This window comes from Grammomys surdaster, unplaced genomic scaffold (assembly GCF_004785775.1).
Source record: "Grammomys surdaster isolate TR1022 unplaced genomic scaffold, NIH_TR_1.0 458, whole genome shotgun sequence".
Lineage (NCBI taxonomy): Eukaryota > Metazoa > Chordata > Mammalia > Rodentia > Muridae > Grammomys > Grammomys surdaster.
In genome coordinates this window covers 845,110-858,357 of record NW_021604877.1, presented here as the reverse complement: position 1 = coordinate 858,357, position 13,248 = coordinate 845,110, and the positions used below count along the sequence as shown (strand labels likewise).

Below are 13,248 nucleotides of genomic sequence, written 5' to 3'. Positions count from 1 at the left end.
GATTCCCTCAGCCACAGAGTTATCTAAGTTCAACTGTGAATATTGCTTTTCAGTATGTGGTCGTATTTCTGGGCCTGGCTCTTTGCTGTGCTGTGACCTAGGGTGAAGAACAGACCTTCTTTGTGTCTTGATGTTCTGAACTGTAAGAATGGACTCGTTATTAATAACTCATGGGTTGTCATGTGGTGGTTACCAAGACTGAAAAGAGGTGTTGTGGCATCTGTCTGTTGGAGAGCATCTGGTCAAATCAGTCAGTGTTGTCTCAAGTGAGTAGTTTTTCAGAAATGAAACGGAGAAGAGTGCAGGTTACACTGGTGCAGACAGATGTGTGTTTTATACCTGGGCTTTTTTTGCCTGTGCAGACTGTGCTTGCCTCCTGCCCATTGTCCACTGTCATCTAAGTAGATTTTGTTCTTCTGAGATTTGGTGACAGGACAGCTTGGCTGCTTTAGAGTTGTTGGTATTAGTAATAGCAGGACAATAGCCGTGCTGACTGCCTTAAAAGTAATACTTGTATCCCAGAGGAGATTTAGCAGACAAGAAACTAACTCACTCACTTTGCTCAGCCCTCTGAGTTAGTGAAGAGAGACTGAGGCGGCTTTGGTGGCCCAAGGAAAACGTTTCTCAGGTCAGTGGCATAAGGGACTTTCCAAGAGCACTAGGGCACTATGCCTACATCAGGTGTGTCATTACCCTGTCCTCAACTGCACTTCTCAATGCTCCCTAAATCTTGGCCTCTTCTATGGTTATTTGAACTCTGACCTGCCCATATGTCTTCTCTCCTTGCCAGCTGACAGGTCCATGTATTAGCCATGACTTATATCTCTGTGAGTTACCCTGAGATGGAAAGTGTCACTTCAAACAGAAGTGAAGTTTAGGAGCACCAAACCTGCCCTAGATTTGCTGCCTAGAATGGAATCCGCTGAAGGGCTGTCTTCCTGTCACTCAAGAACAACTCTCTGCTTGGGTCTGTCTGCTGGTTGGTGCTCTCACCAGAAAACAAAGAAACTTAGATAGTGGGGCCAGGGGTAGTAGGGATTCTTTGAATGTCTTCTCTTCTGCTCTCAGAATTTTAGCAGATTTCACAGAATCTGGTCCAGCTTTTGCTGGCAGCCAGGTGCCCCATGTTCTAATGCTCTGTAGGTTGATGCTCAAATTCATTCTAGATCATCAATACAATAGTGGTCAATAATTTTTTTCTAGGAATAGCCAAATTGTATACAATTTCAACTTTATGGGCCTTTTGGTCTTAGGTATGCCTATTCCACTTGACTCTTCAATACTGAAGGAACCATAGATGGTGCATAAAGAGACTTTAATCATTTATTAATTTTTGCCAGTCTCTCTGAGTTCTTTTTAATGTCATGACAACCAACCTTCATTGCAAGTAGACAAATAGGTAGGTAGACAGACAATAAAAATATTAGGAAAGCCTGTGATGAAAGAAAGATAATGTATTGACTATTCTTGTGACTTTGTACGGCCTGCAGTTAATAGGCTTTCTGTAGATTGGGTAGTTACTCAGAACTACGTATGATTACATCTCTGTGTACTGGCACTGTTACAGACAGACATACTTTGTATCATCGTGCACCTTTAAGACCAGATGACCATAAGGTCACGGAGTCAGAGCTCTCCAGCACATGGCAAAGCACTTTGGATGTATTATCAACATCCACAACTGTCATCAATACGTTCCTTCTTCTCCATCTTCCATTTAAATATTTTGTCCGGACTGGAGAGATGGCTCAGTAGTTAAGAGCACTGACTGCTCTTCCAGAGGTCCTGAGTTCAATTCCCAGCAACCACATGGTGGCTCACAACCATCCGTAATGGGGTCTGATGCCCTCTTCTGGTGTGTCTGATCACAGCAACTGTGTACTCACATTCATAAAAAATAAATAAATCTTTAAAAAAAAAAAATATTTTGTCCACAAAATTGAGACAACTTTTTCACCATTTGTTGTTAAAATAAAAAATGTGTCCAGCATTTGTTTTCCTTCCTTATCCTAATGACCCTTGTCTACTCCTGTGCATTCTGCATTGTTTTCAGAGAATCAATAACCATCAAAATCCTTAAGAACCTTTTTGAAAACATTCATTCTAGGGCTGGAGATACTGCTCCGTGGTAGGGACGTGCTACTAACACAAGGACCTGAATTCCATCCCCAAAGCTGTTGCTACTGATGTGTAATCTAGAAATTTTTTAAGGAATTATTAATAAACTCTTGATAGCTTATAAGATCCCCACCCCCTTCACTGAGTACCTTGTCTACTATAGTTTATTGTCCAAGGTATTTCAGTTTATCTACTTTATTCTCTGCTTTCTGACTGGTACTAGGGTAATGACAGTTCATAGATGTCATCTCGGGGCTCTTCTCTAGCTGCCAGAATAACGATGAGGATGGCTCAGCATATGTTAGACACATCATCAGGTTCCAGTATCAAAATGTTGGATGCCCCGGAATCCTTAGTGTTTTATTAACCTTTTTTCATTTAAAGACACTCTGTCTTTTCTTCCTACTATTAGTATTCATTGCCTGCCTGCTGTAAGTGAGGCACTGTTCCCAGCTCTAGGTCATCCTCATTGGTGATACGCATCAAAGTGTAAGATCCTTGACGTTTGGTTTTCTTTTAAACTGACTCAGTGTGTGTGTGTGTTTATGTGTGTACACGTACATACATGGGCTCTCGTGGTTTGTGTCTGGAAGATATGTGAGGAACAGTGAATCTCAGTATCACAGAAAAGCCACAGGCTCAAGGCAGCTAGACAGTCCTTTGCTATCAGAGCACAGAGTCAGTACCAAAGTTCACTACATTTTATAATTGTTATTTCTGTGGATCTCAACCTATCGTTGATACTATAGGGAAGATGGTAGATTATAATTTGTGACATTGGCCAGATTTCCCCTAACCTCAGTAATATACCCTTTGTCTGCCTGTCAGTATTCCTGTGTTGATCAAGATCTAAAATAATGTGATGTGTGAATTGCAAGTTCTCTACAGTTGCAATTGCTTATTAGTTCCATTTATTTATAATTTAGCTTGCTTTTACCAAATCTTGGGCACTCGGCCAGATGCTGGGGATATCTAAATGAATACACATGATTTGGCCCCTCAGCAGTTCTCCTAGCCAAGTAAGAAATGGATCTCAGCAAGTCCCACTCCAGAGTGGTAAAGGTAGCTAGCTGTATGAAGAATGCAAGCAGCACAGAATGAGGTACTGATGGTCTTTTTCTAAGAGTAGGCTATCTTGGACTTGTCATTGGGTGAGTGACTTTGAATTGGGTCTTAAGGATGAGTGAGAGATTGCTATACTGGCTGAGAACCCTCCTCCTAAAAGATAGGAGACACTTCATGTCTATACTGCGTGACTAAAACATAACCAGCCTGAAGAGGGAAGATTTGTCTTTGTTTTTCTTGCTAAGGCTCTGTCATTGGTCAGCCATGCCTAGAAAAGCCTTTCTCTGCCAGCATGGCTCCTTGAGGAAGTCTGCCTAGGTAGGTACATTGCAACCGCGTGCCCTGTTGTCAAGGTTGATGTTTGTGGGTGAGGATTGGCTTGCTGCAGCTGACCCAGGAATACTTGTTTTGGAAATTTCCTTGGCTTAACTGTTGTTGTCATTCTCTGGAGCCCTCAGAGTGCTGTATTCAGAGTCATAATGATGTCCTGGGAAAACACAGGAGATAACTCCAAGCAGCCATGGTTTATCTAAGTCCCATCACTGACCGAGTAATCTTGACAAGTGACAAACTCCTTGACATTCTTTAGACTTCTTTGTAGTACAGGGATAACAGTACCCATTGTTACAGGACTGTTACAGTAATTACCAATAACTATTATATATCTAAAAGTCAGTGGCATTTCATGAAGTTTCTCCATGTAGATAGGTTTGGACTCAGTATAAGATAGGGCACCTATATATCAAGGGGCATTAACAGGCTTGAGATCTGCCCATCAAGGCTTTCTTGAGGAAGATTCTTGCCATGGGTCACTGAATTATATGGCCCAAATGTCTCTGTAATTGTATGATTTCTATGGCTCTGAATGTTCATCATGTAGAACAAGTAATAAGCTCAAAGGAAGGGAGATTTGAGCTGGACTTCAGGGGTTTAGAGGAAGGGGGAAGCAAATATATTCAAAGGAGGGGACACAGATGAGACAGATATGACAGGTGAGATTATAGCCACCTCTGGCAGCTATTTCCTTGTCTTGACCATATTCTCATAGTCTGATAGTCTTCATAGTCTCAGCCCACCAGTTCATTCCACTTGTGGCTGGGCAGTGGGTGGTGGGCTCCAATCCGCAGGTGGAGGAGACATTAAATTAGTGGTAACAGTAAACAAGTCGCCCAGCTATGGATGCCGCAGGCTGCTTATAAGTTACGATTATAAACATCCAGTGTCTGGTGCTGTCAGAAATGCCCACGAACACTCTGAGTGCCTCTCATATGTACAATTAAAACAATAAAACACGGTAGAAACATGGCCAGAACAGGCTATAAGTCAGGTTCTCTTCTCAGCTCCGTGTGGCAGCTGAATAAAGAGGAGTCCTGAACAACTGGCTTGGCATAGGGCTCTTCTGGGGTAAAGGTTTGTCAGACTGGACCTGCCAGAGCCAAGCCCTCCTACCCATGCACCCCTTTCCAACAGGGGCATCAGGTCCTGGCCTGCTCCAGCTGACCTCCCCATCTCTTGCCTTCAGATGGGAGACAAGACTGTGCAAGCTGGCGAATCACAAACCAGTGGACAAGTGCCCTGGAGTTCAGGAGGTGGCTAGGAGTCCCGGTTGGCGGTAATGGAACTGCTCTCTATACTATAATAACTCTTCCCACCCCTAGCCCATGCCAGGTGCCACATCACCAATGTCTATTTCAAATAAGCTAACCACTTAGTGTATAAGTTAAACACCATGTGCCCAAGCCTTCCTTGGCACAATAGAGAATGCATGACCCCATAGAATCCAGACTAATAGGAATACAGAGGCTCCCAGGAAAGAGTTTGAGTCTTACCACCAAAGACAAAACCCTGCATGTTTGCCAACCCCCTCCCCCAGCCCCTGGTGGGTTTGTTTACCATTCAGTAGCTTTTACACCTAGAGCAGTTCCCTAGACTTCTCAGAAGTTCTCTACTATTTTGTAAAATAAAAGTGATTAAGAGAGCTAGAAGTAATATAGTTATCCCTCCCCTGTGCCTGGAGTGTAGGAGGAATCCCATTAATGAAAACCTCTCTTTGTACCTCATCATGATCTTAGTCTCATTATGCCCATAGGAAGCTATAGGGTCTTTGAGTATCCTCAGAGAGCCAAATATTAATTTGAAATGGGTTGTCCATTACTTAATGACCTTGGGCAATTCATTCTCTTTCTGTGCCGGTTTTCTTTCTCACACCAGGGATTTGTTATAAGAATCACTTGATCAACCGGGCAGTGGTGGCACACGCCTTTAATTCCAGCACTTGGGAGGCAGAGGCAGGGGGATTTTTGAGTTCGAGGCCAGCCTGGTCTACAGAGTGAGTTCCAGGACAGCCAGGGCTATACAGAGAAACCTATCTCGAAAAACAAACAAAAGAATCACTGGTATAGTGTTACACACCTATAATCCCAGCCCTCAGGAGGCTGAGGCAGGAAGATTGAAAGCTTAAAACTAGCCTGGGCTACATTATAACCACCTTTGCTCCCAACCCCCAGGAGAAGGGGTCAGTTGACATACTTGTGAAAATACAAGATATCATGCAAGCATAATGTGCTAAGAATGGCAGCGAATAATAAAGATTAGGACCAAGACCATTAGACAATGGTCCACTCACAAATACAGATCACAGCAGAGCTCTATTAAATGAAGTAGTCAAGGAAAATATTTAGTCTTTATTCTCACTGTCTCGGAAGAATTGAGGCAGTTTCCAGAGGATAGATAGTTGAGTATGGATAGGTGTAAGTGCAGCAGGGAGATGCCATGTCCAAAACGCTCAGACGTGGGAAATGTAGAAGTCCTATTTCAGGGATGGAGAGATGGCTCATCAGTTAAGAGCACTGACTGGTCCTGAGTTCAATTCCCAGCAGCCACATGGTGGCTCACAACCATCTGTAGTGGGATCTAATGCCTTCTTCTGCTGTGTCTGAAGACAGCTACAGTGAATAAATAAATAAATAAATAAATAAATAAATAAATAAATAAATAAGAAAGACATCCTGTTTGAGGCTGGTGAATGAACATCTTAGGATATACCGTCCATGCAATGAACAGTGAGCCATAGCAACACAGCATTAGCAAACACCAGGATTTCATTATCAAAACACAGACACCTCCAGAATCCTTGAAGAGAGGGTGCTGCAGGAACTGACCACTTCAAGGGTAGAGAAGATGAGAATACTTCTCTCTCTCTCTCTCTCTTTTTTTTTTTTTTTTTTTTTCAAGTCAGGGTTTCTCTATGTAGCCCTGGCTGTCCTGCAACTCACTCTGTAGATCAGGCTGGCCTCGAACTCAGAAGTCCTCCTGCCTCTACCTCCCAAGTGCTGGGATTAAAGGCGTGGGCCACCACCACCCTGCTGAGAATACTTCTCTAATGAGGCCACACCATGTGAACAGCCAAGGCAGCAGCAAGTGACATTTATTGATCTGGTGTTCAGCATTATGTGCTTACTAAAGAAAACCAAGGCAAAAATACTGATGTCCATGGACTTGAGCAATGAAGATGCATTTGCTGCTCCTTCAGAGAACTGGAGTTTGGTTCCCAGCACTCATATCAGGTAGATCTTATAACTCTAGCTCTAGGGGGTACACACACACACACAGAATCTTTTTTTTTTTTAAAGTAGTGATGTCCAATGCCAACAAAATTGTTTCCTTGCTTTGCATAGAGCTCAGAGACCATACCAGGCTGCATGCATCTCTCACTGAGTGTCCTAAGACCTCAAGCTTCTCCAGAGGCCTAGGGAACCAGCAGGCTAAAAGCTCTTAGGCAAGTTGTTTTATTAATGCCCTGACTCTTCCTCATCGTTGTCCAGGTCCACTTAAGAGTCTCATTGCCCCTCCAGGGCCAGTAGTTCTGTGTGCCATTACTCAGCACTGCCGTAGAATCAGCAGGATGGACAGAGGTCTGTCACTCTGGCATTTTGGCCAACTTCAAGATGAAATGTATTAGTCAGGTTAATTGTTTCCATACTTTTAGCCCTCCAAACCTACATATATATTATATTTATCTTTCTCTCTTAGGAAAAAGAGAGAGAGTAGTTGGCATGTTTTATTAAAAAGAATAAATTTGATGCATTTATAAAAATAAGAAAAAAGTATGATGGGGTGGCAAAGAGCTAGTCTTGTGATTTTTAACTGATTTACATATTTTGTGTATAAATATTTTTTCATCAAAAGTTCCAAATCAGGGTTGGGTCCCACACACCACACAAAATATATTAGAGACATTTATATGGATAGCAGGAAGGGAGACAGAGGGTTGAAATTTTCCAGGCACCCAGTGATTGATGGGGGCTGAGGCTCCCCCTGACGCTTTATTGAGTTTCCGATGATTATCTCTCGCTGAGACATTTTTTACAGATGACGGTCGAGCTGTCACAATGGACCATGGGGGAAAAAAACCAACAATAATAACACTTTAATCTTTTTACTGCACTGCTCCCTAGTATCCCAGATTCATCTTCCCTGACGCACGCAGTTCATTATTCTGCCCCTCCCTGGATGGGAAATAAAGGAAAATAAATATATATGTAGACACGCTTACCCACATGCATACACACAACACAGAGTATATAAAAGAGACCACCTCAGAACCAGAGAGGGGCAGAATTTATTGTTCTTTTTGCAAGTGTTGAGGTTTATTAGTAGAGATGCTTGGTTGGCTTGGAATTGGCTATTAATTACAGCGTTTTGTATTTGTTTTTTATTGCGAGTTTTTAACATCTTGAAGAAAAGGCAGAAGAGAGGCAAGCAGGTGCAGAGACAGGGATCACTGAGGGACTACGTTGGACCAGCCAGGTTGTGTAGCTGCTGAGAAGCAGGCTTCTTGCTCTTGCTGCCAGCTTGTCCCTGAGGATCCCTGGAGCTGCAGGGGTACACCTTGGTTAAGATGGGAGAGGCTGAGCAGTGGGTGATTACAGTGCAAAGCAAAGGGAGCCAGAGACCACTGAGCACCATGCTACTGTAAGAGTCAGGGAAGGCAAGAAATAAAAGAATCTGAAGCAATGATTAGGTTTGATACAGACCATTACAGAGTTTTCAGAGTTTGCCCCCCTTTTGCATTTGATGATGCGAGGGTGTGACTTGGGTCTGAAAAGCCTCACCTGGTTCTCTAGTAAGGGAATTCTGGGCCCAAGAGAACACCTAGAATCAACAAGCAGTCTTCAAAATCTTTGCCAGCCCCTGCTCTCTTTTTCACTGAGTTGAGCCATGCTTCCTGTTAGAAGACTGACTGGCCCAGTCTTCCCTTTCATCTGTCACACCTTTGCTGAGCCTATATGTGCTTTTTTGTTATACTTGAGGTAGGAGTGGGGACAAAAAGGACCCTGTTAAGGAGAAAGTTTTGAGTTAAACTGAAAACATGGTACCTGTGATGTCATTTTTAAGTAGAGGCTAGACCTGAAGCCAGCCTCAACCACTATAGGCTCTTACATTCTGCAAAGCATAAAGCTGATTAACAATATCCATACTTCAACAACCTAGTTTTTGAAAGACAAGTCTTAAAAGGACCTAGTTCTTGGGAAGACAGGCTTAACATCTCACTAAAGAAGTATTTATTGAGCACTTGCTACAGTCAAGAATGTGTGCATAATAAAACAGTCTGAAGTCCATGCAGGAGAAAGTGTCAACTAATGAAGAGTGAACTAGACATGACTAGAATGCATAGAGGAAGGTAGATCCTGACCTCAGGCTGCTTGAGTGGTAAAGTGAGTCTATTCTAAGTAAATAAGAGGCCAAAAGGAAGTTATCATCACACAGAAAGGAGACACTCGTCTGAGCTGAACAGACAGCCATTGACTGATGGTACCACTTGAAACCATCTGCCTGAGCTGAGACTGTTTCTTCACATATTAAATGGCAGCTTAGTGCACACTTGTGAGGAAAATAGTTGATCAAGTGCCTGGCCTGATCTCACACATAGTAAGAGTTCAATATACTCAGTGTGCTGGCACACACCTTTAATCCCAACACTCTGGGAGGCAGAGGCTATACAGAGAACAGCCAGGGCTACACAGAGAAACTCTGTGGGGGAGTGGGGGGGCGTGGAATTCAATAAATATGAGCCATTATTTTCTTACCACGGTACTTGTGAACCTCCACTGCACATGAACTGAGCTTCTGCCATTTTCAAGTATTAGTGTTAGGGATGGTTCCAACCAAACAGAATAAAATCAGAACTCAGATAATATCAGATAATATGCACTTCTTCTTACAGACATTTTGCTTTGTTTTTGAGATAGGCCTTGACTGGCCTTGAACCTGTTATGTGTCCTAGGCTGGCCTTGAATTCCCCAAGACTCTTGTTTCTTTCTTTTTTTTTTTTTTTTTTTTTTTTTTTTTTGGTTTTTGAGACCGGGCTTCTTTGTGTAGCCCTGGCTGTCCTGGAACTCACTCTGTAGACCAGGCTGGCCTCGAACTCAGAAATCTGCCTCTGCCTCCCAAGTGCTGGGATTAAAGGCGTGGGCCACCACTGCTAGGCAAGACTCTTAAGACTCTTGTTTCTTCAAAGTGCTGAAATTATTGGCTAAAATGCTGAGATTGTTGGCATGTGCCACTAAACCTGATAACCACTTTACCAATTTTTTTGGCTTATACTTTTAAATATATCATCTTTATTTTATTTAACTCACATGTGGTAAAATTCACCATGTAAAATATATAACATGTTAGCATTCTGTCTAAACTCCACCTCCACAATTACCTGGCAACAGCCAGGTATGCTCCTCCCCTAGGCCTGCCAACTATAAAAGGGGCTGCTTGCCCCCTCCTCTCTCTCTTACTCTCTTGATCTCTTGCCTGTAGCTTCTCTCTGCCCCTCCCCCCTTCCCTTCCCCCTCTCTCCACATGGTCATAGTCAGTCTACTTCTCTCTCTCCCCCCCCCCCCCCCACCACCCTCCTGACTCCCCTACCCATGCCATGAATAAACTTTATTCTCTGCTATGCCCGTGTATGACTGGTCCTTCAGGGGGAAAGGATGTCTCGGCATGGACCCGCTGAGACATCCCCTTCCCCCATACCTCTCCACACACCCACAGAACATACTCTTTATCTCTTTATCTTTTTATAAACACATCAACTTGGGCTGGAGAAATGGCTCAGTGGTTGAGATACTGGTCTTCCAGAGGTCCTGAGTTGGATTCTCAGCAACCACATGGTGGCCCACAGCCGTCTGTAATAAATGCCCTCTTCTGGTGTGTCTGAAGACAGCTACAGTGTACAGTGTGTGTGTGTGTGTGTAACTAAATTATACCATATTCAGAAGTTATACAGTCATTACCCTAACCCATTTTTAGAACATTTTCATCACATAATAGAAAGCCTCATATACATTTCCAGTTATTCTTCATTTGCCTCCAAGTCCCCAGCAACTAATAATCTACCTCATCTCTATACATTGCCTAAAATGACCATTTTCTGTACATGGAACCATGTGCCATATGCTCATCTGTGACTGACTTCTTTTACTTAGTGTTATGTTTCATGCACATCGTGGTAAATACCATTTCTTCATTTCTTTTTATGGCTGAATAATATTCTGTTATAAAATGTTTATTCACCAGTTTATGGATGTTATGTCATTTCTACCTTTGGCTTTTATGAATACATTGCTATAAGTATTTGTATACCTGCCTCTGCTCATGAGTGCTATGTACCACCTGGGGTACATAGTGACACCCTCAATCTCTGTCATGCTTAATCATTTTATATTATAGTAAGATTTTAGGCTTAAAATTAATTGTAAGTATTGGTACTTCGATACCATAGCACTGACTATTCAGTATCCCTCATATGACTGTCCGTCACACTCATTTTACATGGAACTTAGTACGTAACAGAGCTAAAATGGCAGACTCTGTGACATCTTCACCTTAAATATTTCTCAGCATGGGAATTGGGGCTGTCTGTTTGTTTGTGTGGGGCCAGTAAGTGTCCAGAGCTACATGAAAGCCATGGAGATTCTTTTTAACTGCTGCTGTGGTCCTGGCCCTGGCTGTGGACTCCTTAGGCATAAATTTACTAACGTTCACTGGTGAGGTGGGGCAGAAGTAAGCTGAGTAGTGGCTGTCACTCCCACTGTGGGACCTCCTGCAGAAACAGCAAAAGCTTCTCTGGAAGAAGAGCCTGCCACCCCTGTTCTGGAGACAAGTGGGAAGATGTCTTTGTTGAGAAGGAGATGGTTCACTGGATAAAGGCTAGCCGGCCCTAAATCCTAGGCCTCAGAAGACCACCTTGGTGGCCTGCTGGTGAGACAGGCTTGGATGCCTCCCTTCTATGAGCTTACTTACTCCCAAGCAAAGGGCTGGAGCCACATTGTCCCTTTTCTTCTCCCCACCTCCCCCCCCCCCCAACCCCCGTTCTACCTCCATCCATCTTTTATGGCTTGAGAGAGTATGGGATCTCAGAATTGGACCTTTTTAGCACATAGTGGTGAGGCTATGCCTTAGTTACTTCTCTATTATTGTGAAGAAATACCATAACCACGGCAAAAACATTTTCCCCCATTGGAACTTGATTGCAGTTCCAGGGGTTGAGTCCATGGCAAGAAGCATAACAGCAGGCGTGCAGGCTTGGCACTGGAGCAGTAGCTGAGAGCTCACAGAGATAGAGACAAGGCCAGGCATGGATGGGCTTTTGAAACTTCAAACAAAGCCCATGCTCAGTGACACACCTTACTCCAAAAAGGCCTCACCTCCTAGTCCTTCCCAAAATTGTTCTACCATCTTCATTTTGACAAAAGGTTTGAAGTGCTTCCACCCAGGCTAGCTTGTTAGGATGCTTGGGACCTAGCTTTCAAATATGAGCCTGTGGGGACTACAGGCTGCTAACACTGAGCACTGTAGAGAAAGCTTCATGCCAAGCCTGGAATAGATATCAGATGTCACCCTTCTGAACAGAGTTCCCCTATGAAATTGGAGCATAAACTTATAGCTCACAGAACAGTTCTGAAATGAAAATCCTTATGGACTCTGGAGAGCACCAGCATTGCAGGACTCTAACCAGACACTGCTAGTTCCATGCTTCAAGGTATGAGGTTGTTACCTCATACCTGCCATACCCTTTGTGAGGCAGGGCCTTTTCAAGAGACTGGGTTAAAAGGATAACGGCTGACATTGAGACAAGATGTGTACGAGATGCTGTATTAACACACCTGTGCACCAAGAGGTTCCTGTTCTTTCTATTACAGACAGAGAAGTTCGGCATAGAAAGGTCAAGCAGACGGACCTGCATAGTAAATTTAGGATTCAAACACAAGTGGTCTGGCCAGAACTTGCTTAATTGCTACTGCCTTCACTAAATATTTATTTGTAGATGTTGTTATTGTTTTCCACAAACAGAAATAAGATGGACTTTGTTGTGTGAGATGTTGAATATACCTATCCAAAATGCTTGGTCCCAAAGGATCTCAGGTTTCAGAGTTTGTTTGGAATTTGGAATGTTTGTGTATAGGTTTTATTGTTTGAACATCTCTAATCCAAAAATATGAACTCTAAGTGCTCCAAAATCAGTAACTTTTTTTTAAGACAAGGTCTTCTTAGATTTTCAAGCTAGCTCAGGATAGCTTCATATTTTTAATCCTCCTGTCTCTACTCCTGTCACTAGTCCCAGCCAAAATCAGAAAGGTGTCAGCATTGAAAAATATTTTTTAGTATTTTAGATTCTTGGTATGCATGAAAGAGACACTCAGCTTATGTCTGCTTGCTGATTTGGGTGAGCACTTGTAAACCGTTTGAGACCAGGCTGTGCTGAGCTCTGGACTCACTATGGTGAAGAAGGCAGTGACCCTACTTTGTAGGAAGGCACAGACACAGACACACATGGCTATGGTGTATATCTTTGAGAGGGTGTTAAATGCTAGAGGAGCCCTCAGAAGCAATACCTACCTCAAATGCAGGAAGGACAACTGGGCAGAGTGACTCTTAACAAAGAGGCGTAGAGCCGGGCGGTGGTGGCGCACGCCTTTAATCCCAGCACTTGGGAGGCAGAGGCAGGCGGATTTCTGAGTTTGAGAGTTCGAGGCTAGCCTGGTCTACAGAGTGAGTTCCAGGACAGCC

At 43.3% G+C, this 13,248-nt stretch overlaps 1 protein-coding gene across 1 annotated transcript in view; it reads left to right on the top strand.

Annotated features, from left to right (window-relative positions):
* The window catches only part of Clpb (ClpB homolog, mitochondrial AAA ATPase chaperonin), a 124,035-nt gene that overhangs the window by 41,591 nt on the left and 69,196 nt on the right, over window positions 1-13,248 (top strand). The gene's annotated exons all lie outside the window — the stretch shown is intronic.